Genomic DNA, 12,711 nt, shown 5'->3' with positions numbered 1-12,711 from the left:
GAACCTTGAAGATTTTGGACTTTTCCGAATTGAAAGTTTTGCATAGCGGTCTTCTGGAAGTCTGTCCAAGTCCGTGGATCTTTTCCCTGTACAAGCTCACGAGCTCTTTCTGGTCATTCATGTTAGACAGGCAGAAAGGTCCCTTTGAAAAACGTGCAACGTGGAGTGTGGGCTATAAGTTCCATAGAAACCAGGGCTGTCTCTTCTTTCACACTGGAGACGTTAACAGACTAAACGGTAGTGATTTGTGCCAGCTGGAGCACCGTTGTCTCAGACTTCTCTCTAAACCGAAAAGTTAAAAAAACAAACAAACAAAGCAAGACCCTAGACCCCAAAGAACTGCAACGGTACAGTACTACTGCAAACTACTGAACCCTGCAAGTAGGGCATTTATCTGTGTGCAGTTGGCAACGGAGTTGGGAGTTGTATGAAGAATCAGAAGCTCTGGGTTCTAATCCTGGATCTGTAATTACTTCATTGCAATACGTTTGGCAAAACCCCTCAGTCCTCTGAGCCTCCATTTCCTTACCTGTAAAAGTAGGTGCCCTTTCCTTTCCTACTTCACAAGATTGTTATGACTATCAGATAAAATGATGGCTTTGAGAGGGCTTCAAAAACGGGAATAGAAGCAAAGGAAAGATAATGGGCTGCAGGGCATTGTGTAAACTGCTTCCTGGCATCCCCTCTACTCCTGCAGCCTCAGCTGGTCACTTCTGAGCAGACCTTCATCTCTTCTCACCTACGCCAGACCCACATTTTCAGTTGTTCTTGAACCCACTTGAAAGTCTCACCTGAGCCTCAAACTCAATTCAAGAGATACTTGTTTTCCCTAAATCGGTTTCTCTTCTGTCTTCCTTACCTCTGCTAATAGTATTGCCATTCTTCTATTCTCCCGACTTGAGAACTTTGGAGCCAGGTTTTTTTTTTTTTTTTTTTTTTTAATTAATTAATTTATTTATTTATGGCTGTGTTGGGTCTTCGTTTCTGTGCGAGAGCTTTCTCTAGTTGTGGCAAGCGGGGGCCACTCTTCATCGCGGTGCGCGCGCCACGCCTCTCACTATCGCGGCCTCTCTTGTTGCGGAGCACAGGCCCAGACACGCAAGCTCAGTAATTGTGGCTCACGGGCCCAGTTGCTCCGTGGCACGTGGGATCTTCCCAGACCAGGGCTCGAACCCGTGTCCCCTGCATTGGCAGGCAGATTCTGAACCACTGCGCCACCAGGGAAGACCTGGAGCCAGGTTTTGGCTCTAAATCCCTTTCTTACCCGCAAATCTTATCGAGTGCCAAGTACCATCAGTTTTATTTTTACACTTTATCTTGGCTCTGCCCCTCATATTTTCTATTCTCACCTCCAGTGTTCTAGTTTAGGTTTGCATTCCCTCTTTCCTCCAGTTTTCCTAACTGGTCTCTTGCCCTCCAATCTGTTCTATTGACTGTTAAAGACACATTTTTCTAATGTACAGCTCTGATCAAGTGCCTGCTTAAAAACGAAACACAACAAAAGAACCAAACAAGATGGCTCTCTAATGCCTTGTATATCAAATCCAAACTTCTTAGCTTCTATCTGGCTTTGCAAATCCTCTTTAACCTTAATTAATGAATGACTCCTTCAATTTATTCATTCAAAAAATATTTTTGGAAAACTACTATGTGCCAGGCCCACTGCTAGGCACAAGAGATACAAACATAAATGTGATATTAATGCCTGCCTTTGGGGTGGTCTATGGACAGACTTTAGACTATGGTGTTTTGGGGGGGTGTTCCATGGATGGCTGCTGGGGTCCACAAATATCCTGAAGGTATATGTGAAATTTTCTGCATAAGAGAACTTCTTCTTCAGAGCTTTCATCTGTTTCTCAGAAAAATCTATGATCAAAAATAGTAAAGAATCATTGGTCTAAATTACTCCATACCTGAATCATGGGACCTCCCATACAACATTCTTCTTTAAGGAAAAACACCCCATTTATTGCCTCTGCTGAAAATCCAGCCCCATTAGTGAATTTTTGCATGATTTGACCCTGTGCCCACTGTCACAGCTGATTGGATTGAGGTTAGTGCTGGACTCAAGGACTGCTAGTCCAAAGAATGGATAGTAGTGGATGTTTCACGACGTGACGTGAAAAGATGAGCTGGGACCCTTCAGCTTTTTGGGAAACTGAAATTAGCAACACATAGCAAATCAGGCATTTAGAAGAGTGAAGCTGAACATTTGCATGGACAGAATCATGAGGTCATGGCAAATAAAAATTATGAAGAAGCAGACACCATAAATAAGTAGGAGCTATGAAGTTTGGAGAGAATGTGCAGAATAGTGTTCTTGTTCTTCCTGCACCTGGTTGTTTAGTTTTCCTGATTTCATGTAAGGCCTCTATGCTTTCAATAACTTCCCTGCCCTATGAGGTAGCTTGAGTGAAACCAAAGAAAAGAGCTGAATCAAATAAGTATGAATTCTCCAGAATTCTCCATACTCCAGGTTGGGGGATCAGCCCCGCCCAGTGAGGGCTGTCTGTGTTGACATCTCACCAGGGTCATGATGAAAGGGGTTTTCAGTTAAAGGAGGGGAGAGTTCAGGAAGATGACACGCAAAGTAGAATTGGCAAAGTAGGTAAACGGTGTGTCAAAGTGGAGGGCTAAAGTGGGCAAGGAGCTGAGGATGAGTGAGGGCTGGTAAATTGATACCAAGAGACAAAAATGAGGTACAGATGAGTCAATTTATTCAGGAAATAAATGTGGGGACTTCCACGGTGCAGGGTAATTCTTATGTGCAACCTGAGCTCTGTGCAGGGCTGGGCAGGATCTTAAATGGATACAGTAGCCAACCATAGTAACAGGGGTGTGACCAAGGCACAGTGATACTGCTGGGAATGAAGTGAGTGGTTAACTCTGGAGGAGCAGAGAAGGTGTTGTGGAGAGAGTGATGCTTGAGTTGGGTAGTGAAGGATGAATAAGAATCCACCAGGTGTAAAAAAATAAAAAAAGTAAATAAAAGAATTCATCAGGTGGATGGGCACAGTGGTGAAGCAAGGTGAAGTCAGTATAGCACAGCGCTGCAACATATTATCTGTATGAGCTCCAGCAAGTCATTTATCTGCTCTGTGCCTTGGTTTCCTCAACTATAAAGTGGAGAGTAGTAGTACTCACTTCATATGGTTGTTGTGAGGGTGAAGATGTAATCATGTAAAATACTTAGAACGTAGAGTGGTGTCTTCAGAGGAACCCTTCCGTAATGGCTTGTGCAAAAGTAAGCAGGGGTGAAGCATATGTGTATTCTCAGTACTTGCAGGTGGTTCGGTAGTCCTGGGCTTTGGGTATGGGGTGATGGTAAATGTGAGCCAGGAGCTGTGGGATTGAGCCTGGAGAGATAAGGGTCAGAGCACTAAGGGCTACGCTTGGAAATTTGGATTGTATCCTGAGGGTTATCTATCAAGAACCACTGAAGATTTTAAATCAGGAGAGTGACTTGATCCACTTCACCTTTTGGGAAGCATAGAAAATGTACCAGAGAGGAGAGAGACTAGAGGCAAGGAACATATTAGGATATTGTTGCAATAACCAAGGTGAGATGGCCATGGAGGTAGGGCAGGGAATTTCCAAGTACGGAGAAGGCAAAAGCAATCAAACTTGGCCTCTGCTTAGATGTGGGGGTTTGGAAGAGGGATGAAATCACTTTAGGAGAGAATAGGACCGGGAACAGTCACATTTGCTTATAGCTCTTCAAATCTCTGTCTCACCTCAGGGCCTTTGCACATCTGTCTGGTCTGCCTGCAAGAGTCTTTTTCTCATCTTAGTCGTCTTGGACTCTCATAACAAACTCCCACAGACTGAGTGGTTTAAACAGAAAGTTGTTTTCTCACAGTTCTGGAGGCTGGAAGTCCAAGACCAAGGTACTAGTCGACTCAGTTCCTGATGAGGGCTCTTTTCCTGGCTCGCAGATGGTTGCTTTCTCACTGAGTCTTCACATGGTGGAGAGAGGGAGGGTTCTCTCTCTTCATTTTGTTATAAGGCCACATTCCTACTGAATTAGGGCTCCACTCTTATGACATTTAAGCATTTAATCATTTAACTGTAATTACCTCTTAAAGACCCTATATCCAGATACAGTCACATTAGGGCTTTAACATACGCAAATTTGTTGTTGTTGTTGTTGTTGGGACAGACACAGTTAAGTCCATAGTATCATCCTTCATATAACTTAGAAATCATCTTCCCTAAGCATTCCTCATCTCCTAAGAGAGTGCTAGGTATCTATGCAAAAAAAGAGTTAACATAGCAGCCCGAGACTGCTGTCCTTGGAAAGGCCTGCTTGCAAGGCTGGACTTTGGCTGGCATCTGGGAACTAGGATTTCAAGAGGGTTCCCATCTGTTCCCTCACTGTGCCTCACTGTGCCTAAGAGTGGCTCATTGTGCCTAAAGTGTTGGTAGAAACAATGTAGTTTATGCCAAGCACCTGCTTTCCTTCTGGGAGTTTGGAGTTTTCCAGTACATGCTGGAGAGAGTGTGCGTATGCGACCAGCCTCCAGTAAAAGCCTTGGGCACCGAGTCTCTAATGAGGTTCTCTGGTAGACAGAACTTCGCATGTGTTGTCACAATTCAAAGCTGGAGGAATTCAGCATGTCCTGTTTCCACTATATGTTCCCCCATAGCTCCTTGTATTATAATTCTTACTATACTCTACTGTCATTTTCTGTTTACTTATTTATTTTCCTCACTAGACAGCAAGCTACTTGAGGGCAGAGCCAGTATCCTACTTACTGCAGTGTTCCCTTGAGTGGGTTCACAGGGTATGGAGAAGGAGTTACCAGAATGGGAAGGCACATGTACAAGGTTGAGAGGATACAAATGATAGAGCAAGGTCTCAGAGGAGCTATAGTGGATGAATTACTCCACAGAGTGGAAAAGGGGAAAATGAGGAGTGAGACTATAGAGGGACCGTAGCTTTGGGAGGGCTGCAGAGGCGTATCCTTCCTGATACCCTTGTTGGCATATGAAGAGGGAGGTAAGGACATGCTTGACAGAGCCCACAGGATTTGAGTAGGAGACTTGAAGAGGTTCTCCATGGTCCCAGAGGGAAATGGAAACAGGAGCTGACTCAGATGGCTGAGTGGTGCAAAAGCTTAGGAAGCTATAATTTTGCAGTGAGTCTAATACACATGGTTGTATGATTGTGAGGCTGTATGGCTTCCTTCTGGTGTGTTTAGAAATCTAGTCATTGGATCCAAGAGAGAGGCTTGTGAAATAGGTTTAGGGTTTTACAGAATGGATATAACAAAAGGATAAGGCAGTGAAGGAGTTGAGGGTGTGGGTGAGAAAGTAATCCACTTGATTGGTCATTGAGTTCAGGAAGAAAAAGGAAGGAGTGAGGACATGGAAGGTGGGTGGGCACAAAAGAATTTCTCCATAAAATCAAAGAACAAGTTAAATGGAAAAGAGGGAGGAGAGAGCTGGGGATTTAAGAAGTTATTGGTATAATACAAACTTCCAGTGAGTTTAGTAATCTGTAGATAGAACTCTTATGATGGCAAAATCCAAGCATGGCTAAGGGCCTCAAACTGACTGCAGTGTACGCGGCATGGGCATGAAGGAGGGCAGTCAAGAGCTATGAGGGTGGGGCGTTGGGTGGTTGATCCTCATCAGTGCTGAGCTCATCCCAGATGATGAGAGGAGCTGGAATGGAGAGCAAGAGTGTGAAGCAGGTTATGCTGTCTGAAGTGAAACAGGTATAGGACACTGACAGGTTGTGGCAGGGGGTCTCAGCGTGTCATCTGCCACTTTCCTTTCTATGCTCCATGCTTTAACAAATGGAACCACTGTTTATCACTCAAAGATCCTCTATACTTTCTTACCTCTTTGCTGTTACCCAAGCTTTCTCTGCCTTTGAAACATCCTTAATTTCAGTTCCCTCTGATGAAATTCTATGGCTCCTTCAATGAAGCTCCTCCTTCATGAAGCTTTTCTGATCTCCACCACCCACGTTTACCCTTCCTTCCATAATATTTTGTAAATTATTTCTTGTGGGGAGGGATTTTAATATTCTGCTGTGTATTACAGGGATTTATGTTAATAGATGTATCTTTTCTGATAGCATGTGAGTTCCTTGAAATTATGGATCTGTCATGTTCATTTTTGTGTCATTCATAGCCATTTGCACATAGTAAGACCCAGTGAACGTTCATGGCATTGAACGAATAGTATGATTTCAGAGTAGGGGCTGTATTTGGTTTAATTCTGTGTGATTTAACATTCAGGACAATGTTAAATAATTGTTCCAAGAATTGTTGACTCTTTGTTTTGTTTTTCTTTTTAGGGGGGAAGGATCGCAAGCTATTTCTGTTAAAAGTCTTAAATTTTATATAAATTAAGTTATTCAACAAGTATTTATTGAGTACCAGATCCTGTGCTAGGGTACAAAGATAAAAAAGTCATGGTTCCTTCCTTTGAGGATCCCCAAATCTAATTTGATTAATAAAACAGGAATGGGCTCCTTCTAGAAACTGAGTCATCTGCATCAGAAGGTGTACACTCAGTCTCTTGGGTGAGGCTCTTCCCATTTAAGTCCTGGGCTGGAAGATTTACCTCTTGAAGATAAGAACTGTAAGGGGAGATCCTTTGATTTCTCCCATAATCTGCAGTGCTTGCCCATAGCACTGAGGCCACATTTGCAATATTAAGGAATGACCTCTCAATCTCTGAGGCCACTGTGGTGTAAATGGAAATGCTGGACAAGAAATCTAAAGGCCTGAGTTTGAGTTCCAGCCCTCTCCCTAAGATAAACTGTTTTTTTATTTCTGAGCTTCAGTTTTCCGTGTGTAAAATGGTGATAGCAATTAAGGAGATAATAAATATAAAAGGGCTCTTCAAATGGTGGTGTGTTATACAAATGTTAATTACTACTTGCAGTATTGCTGTGTGGATTAAATGAAAGTGTGCTTTGTAGGCTCTACTTTGCAGATCTTGGTGTCACTATTGTTATCCCTTCAAGCCCTTGTCTTTTCACTTCTTGTTGCCTCTGCCCTAATTGCTGGCCCTCACTAATTCCCTCATTTGTCCTATTGTGATGGCATCTTCAGGACAGACATGGAGTTCCTGGGCAAGCTGGTGGAAGTTAACTGCTTTCCTCCACTGTCTGCACACATCTACACTTTCCTTCATATTCTTCTAGACATCTTTCATGCTGGTGGCTGGAAACCATTAAAGTCCTCCACATACTTGTTTTTAGTCTCCAACTGTCGTTAGGCAGAGTTGAGAAATTTTCTCTTTCACAATGACTCACAGCAAGTTGTTGCATGTATGTTACATTTCTACTCTGAGGAGGCCACACCATATCAGATCCACGTCTAATCCGTTGTGATCTGAATGTGTCATCAAAGTGTTCTCAGTGGATCTGTGTTGCTCATTTTTTTGTCCAAATTTTTCGTCTTGGAATTCAAGATGAAATTCGAATCCCAGCTTCTTTTTTTTCATTATTTTCTTTCATTTACTGCGAACTCTGGTCAAGTGGGAACTTTTCACTATTGCCTGTAGGCAGGGTTGATCCTCCTGCTGGTTCTCACTGGTTCGCCCACACTAGTTGTTAAAATATTGAAGTTCTTCTCTACCAGTTGCTAAGTGTACTCTCTAATTTTTTTTTTTAAATAAATTTATTTATTTATTTATGGCTGTGTTAGGTGTTCGTTGCTGTGCGCGGGCTTTCTCTAGTTGCCGCAAGCGGAGGCTACTCTTCGTCGTGGTGCGCAGGCTTCTCATTGCGGTGGCTTCTCTTGTTGCAGAGCACGGGGTCACGGGCTTCAGTAGTTGTGACACACAGGCTCAGGTGCTCCGCGGCATGTGGCATCTTCCCGGACCAGGGCTCGAACCCGTGTCCCCTGCATTGGCAGGCGGATTCCTAACCACTTGGCCACCAGGGAAGCCCTGTCCTCTCTTCTTGCCTGAATCCCTGAGTGCCATTCACCTGAAGCCCCAGCCACCTCAGTCCCTCTCCTGCACCATGTGATTCCCATAATCAAGTAACTTAAGGATTAATGCATGGAGTGGTGAGGGTCTCTAGGACTTGCTCCAGCCTCGTAGGCTGGCCACTGTTCTGATTGGTTAGTGCTAGGTCACAGTTTGAATATCTTCCTGTCTTTAGGAGCCCCAGAATTTCCCACTTACTGATTTTTTTTTCTTGTATTTCCTTTCTTTCATCTGGAATTTTTCCTTCATCTTCTCATGTCCAAATTCTACCTGTACAAAGACGCAACTCATAAAGAACCTTCTCCAGGAAGCTTTTTACTTATCTCTTCCAACTAAAAAGGATCTGTCTCTTCACTGATCTACCACAGCCTTTTATCTGCACTTTTTTTGTGGCATGTATTACAGCCTATCTTGAATTATAGCTATTTAAGTATGTACCACTTTTTTTCCTGTTAGACTGTCAGCTCCTTGAGGACCAGGTATAGTATAATGCCTTTTCTGGGGGGCACCACCCACTCACCCTAAATGGCATTCAAACTACTACTACTCATACTCTGGGCCTAGGACAAGTGTGTCATGGGTTAGTAGTAGGCATGAGGACTTTTATGTGACAAATGAAGAATTTAAAGTTTCTTGTGGTCTGCGTTGCAGTCTTTTTCAACGGTTTGACATTTTTGTGCAATAAGACTTCCTTCTGATTCACCTCTTCCTGGACCCCATATCCCCATCCCCCAGCTCTTGGAAGGCCTAGGAGTGGGCAGGTTAGTTCAGCTCTGTTCCCAGGCTTTAGAGAGAAAATATATGAGTTAGGGTGCTTTTGGGTGAAGATAATAGGAAATTGACGTAAGACAGTTTAAGGAACCATAAAATTATTATTTATTGTCTTTACAACAGGAGTCCCCCGGAGCAGAAGAGGCTCCAGGGTTGATTGATTCAGCAGCTCAGTGATGTCATTAGGGATGAGGTTCTTCCATCTTTTTACCCCATGATCCACTTTACCATTATAATCATAGGTGACATATCCAGGGCATGTATTTTCTGTTTCACATCTTGGGGAGAGACTTGCTTTTCTTTTCCAGAAACGCTGAACAGCCTTCTCTTAAATCCCATTGCCCCACATGGTTTAGGCCTGCCTATCCCTGAACGAATAGATGGCCAAAGGGATGGAATTACCTCAATTAGCTGAGACAAATTGTTTAGGGATGGAATGGGTGTTGGGGAGCTGTGTTGGGAGATTATGTTTTCCAAAAATGGCCATAACACTCTCTGCCCTCCCACATGCTCTTCTTACAATGTGACCCTCACACTCCCCCCCTCAGGAGGTAGGATCTATGTTTCCTCCCCTTGAACCTGGATGGGCTTGTGGTGACTACTTTGGAGGTGACCCTGTGTGATTTCTGAGACTTGATGTTAAAATGTGACATGGAGTCTATCTGCTTCTCTCTTGAGGTGCTCACTCAAGGAAACCAGCCACCATGCTGTGAAGAAGCCCAAGCTGCCACATGGACAGATCCACGTGCAGGGAAACCACCAGCCAGCACCAAGTAGCCAGCCGTGTGAGTGCGCTGTCTTGGAAGTGGATCCTCCAGCCTCAAACTACCCCGCTGACACCATGTGAAGCAGAGGTAGAGCTGTTCTATAAGGCACTAAGTTTTGGGGTGGTTTGTTACACGGCAGTAGACAGCTGGAACAGGCGTGCACTCTGGAAAGAATTGTGTTTCCTCAGTGCTTTCTCTGGTGTCTTTTTGTCATTGGATTAGTTAGATATCAAAGGCAAGGCCTAAAGTGTGGAAAGAGTTGAAGCCTGAAAGGAATTTTATTGTTTAGTTCAACTTATTCGCTGTCTGGGATTTCTATATGGGATTTGGGGGCTCATGATTTATAATAACAAGCAGTGATTTTGCACATCTCCCTTGAGAAGTTGCAGTAGGAGATGGCTGGTTGTGATTTGGATGTTCAGGATCCAAGGAAAATAATCAGTGACAACTATCTACTCCCTTTTTACTTAAAGTACGGCCCACCCTGGAAGGAGTAAGCCTTGTTAAGGCATCTTCTTACCTGTTTTGCCTATTCTAAGAACCAGGGTCCTGACTCGCTGTCAGAAGGGTCCACTCAGCTCAAGTAAATATTCCCCAAAGTAACTTATTTATTTGTTTTAACTGAAGATGGGAATGACTGAACTAACACTTTAGAAAAACCTATATACAGTTTTTAAAGTGTTAACTCAATCATAAATATATAAGTAATAGAGTAATATGGTGTTATTTTAATGGTAACAAATTCTGTGTGTCTTAGGGATCTGACTAAACTCCTTAAGTAGGTGTGGTTAAAGGAATTATTGCTGTCTTGATCTTCTACTTTGTAATCTTGGGTTTGCTTATTTCCCTGAACTTTTATGTACCTGCTCTTTGCCTTGCTGCCTCTGCCATGTGATCCACATCGGTCCCTTCCTGATATTCAAAGCTCTTACTATGAAGTCTTAGAGTTTGTTGACAATTTCTTAAAGTTCGGGCTTCAAGCACTGTCTTCACCAGCTAATGGGCAGTTGCAGACTTGAATCTCTGTTGAGTGCATTTTGCAGTGTTCTGCTAAAGTGGCCTGTTCCTGGAATTGGCTTTCCTTTCTCTGCACATCCTTTGCCCTGCAACCTGGCAACAGTTGGGTTTATGTAGAACATCTGAGCCCTTGGCAGGAAGAGAACAACTTCTAGATTCCAGAGGAGAGAATCTCTCCTCTTTCTCCTCCACTGATCAAATGTGGAGGTAACTTTGGTTGCTTCCTGAATTATAAGACGAGACATCCCTAAGACTTTGGTCCCTCTGGGTTTTTATTATTTCAAGGTTTCTGTTATTCGGACCACTGAGATACTTAGTAAGTATTTGCTGGGTGAATAAATGATTTTCTTTTTTTGTCTAAATTTATTTAAAATTTTTTTTTAGTCTACACAAGCCACACTTTATTTATTTATTTTTTATTGGAATATAGTTGCTTTACAATGTGTTAGTTTCTGCTGTACAGCAAAGTGAATCAGTTATCCGTATACATATATCTTCTCTTTTTTGGATTTCCTTCCCGTTTAGGTCACCACAGAGCACTGAGTAGAGTTCCCTGTGTTATACAGTCGGTTCTCATTAGTTGTCTATTTGAATGATTTTCTATGGGTTGGAATTCTTGGAGCTGATTCCATTAGAGATAAAGAAGCTGAAGCCCAGAGGGTTTGCAGGAATTGGTGAGGACTCTTTAGAACTAGGTCTCCGGCTTTACTGTAAATAACTTGCTCATCCTAGGACTCAGCAGAGCAGCCCTTTCTTTCTGAAGGTGTTCCTGATGGCCTCTCCCATCCACTCCCCATCCAGTAGAGCTGAACAGTGTCTCCACAGTACCCTGATGTCCTTGACTGCTGCAAGCAGTTATTTATCTATGCGTACATCTCTTCCCGTTGAGACTATAAGCTCCTTGAAGATGGACGCCATATCTTAGTTTTTTTTTTTTTTTTAATTAACACATAGCGCAGTTGTGGCCTTCAATATGTAAATGAACAGGTGAAAGAGTGAGTGCATATAGTGACTGCATATCTTAGATTTTTCTCCTGTGATAGTGAATTTCAGCCCTTCTGTAGACCTGTCAGATCAAGTGCTTCAACACTTTATAATAAAATATTTTCCTTAGACATTGTATATATGTCTATATATGTGCATTTTAATTTTTTCTCTTAAAACTCATTGTTATTATTAGAAAAAGAAATACAAGCTTATTATTGGAAGTTCCAATAATGTAGAAGGCTTTAGAGTGAAAAGCAACAGCTTCTCATTCCTTCTAGACCCACTACCCTCTGTAATCTGTTTCTTGAGGAGTTTTCCAGTAATTATTTTGTTTGATTTACGTATATGGAGTCACACTGTATATAATCATTCACCACTTACTTTGTTTTCACTTAATGATTTATTTTGGACATCTTTTCATATCAGTGCATATATTTCCACCTTATTCTTAATGACTACATAGCATTCTATAATACAGATATAATATCAAAGGTCTAGTAGTGGACTTTTACTGAAAGACAGTTAGATGGTTTCATTTTTTCCCTAAGAAATGTTCCAGAAATCCTGTACACATACAGGTATAAATGAGGAGAAATTCTTGGAAGTTTTACAGAATCAATGGTTTCCCTGATACGAGCATTTAAATTTTTGACAGATGTTACAAAATTGTCCTTCAGGGGTTAGTGGTTTTTGATAGAGAAAGCAAGTCACCTCTTAGGTCTGTGGATCAGCAAGTCAGCTGAGGCATAAAACACCAAATGGATACAAAGGAGTTAAATGCTGTGGTACATTTTTGTGTTTTATCCTAGATATGAGGCATTTCTGGAGCCCGCTGGGAATGTTGCTTTGGTTCTGGTTGGCTTCCTTTAGCCACCCTTTCCTCATTTCCAGCCCAGCCTATAGAGCTCCCTTTGCTCCACTGTGAGCCTCTCTCGGCACTTGGCAAAATCCCCCTCTGTTGCTTAGTCACCCCTTGATCAGGAGCCAAAGCAAAAAAACCCATCAGCCCGAGGAAGAGGAATTTCCCCTTTCTCAGTCAAGCCCCTGCTGCCAGAAAGGTCTATGATTTCCCAGTTATTATCCAGGGTGTGGCCTCTCCTTGTGCTTTGCTGGGTGCACTTTAGAGGAAGAGAGAAAAGCAAATGCTCTTTTAGAGCAAGGCAGTGTGAATTTTTAAGTGGTAAACTTAAAACGCAAAAGAAACCAGGTTAAACAG

General features: G+C 42.6%; 1 pseudogene across 1 annotated transcript in view; it reads left to right on the top strand.

Moving 5' to 3' along the window:
- The window catches only part of LOC309667443 (late cornified envelope protein 2A-like), a 345,865-nt pseudogene that overhangs the window by 108,129 nt on the left and 225,025 nt on the right, over positions 1–12,711 (top strand). Inside the window, exon 7 of the transcript XR_014268573.1 lies at positions 9,416–9,578. The product of XR_014268573.1 is annotated as a late cornified envelope protein 2A-like (transcript). The remainder of the gene's footprint in view (positions 1–9,415; positions 9,579–12,711) is intronic.

Source organism: Balaenoptera physalus (assembly GCF_965194825.1).
Source record: "Balaenoptera physalus genome assembly, chromosome: 1".
Classification (NCBI taxonomy): Eukaryota; Metazoa; Chordata; class Mammalia; order Artiodactyla; family Balaenopteridae; genus Balaenoptera; species Balaenoptera physalus.
The sequence above is the reverse complement of the archived record's forward strand: the minus strand, read 5'-3'. Positions and strand labels throughout refer to the sequence as shown.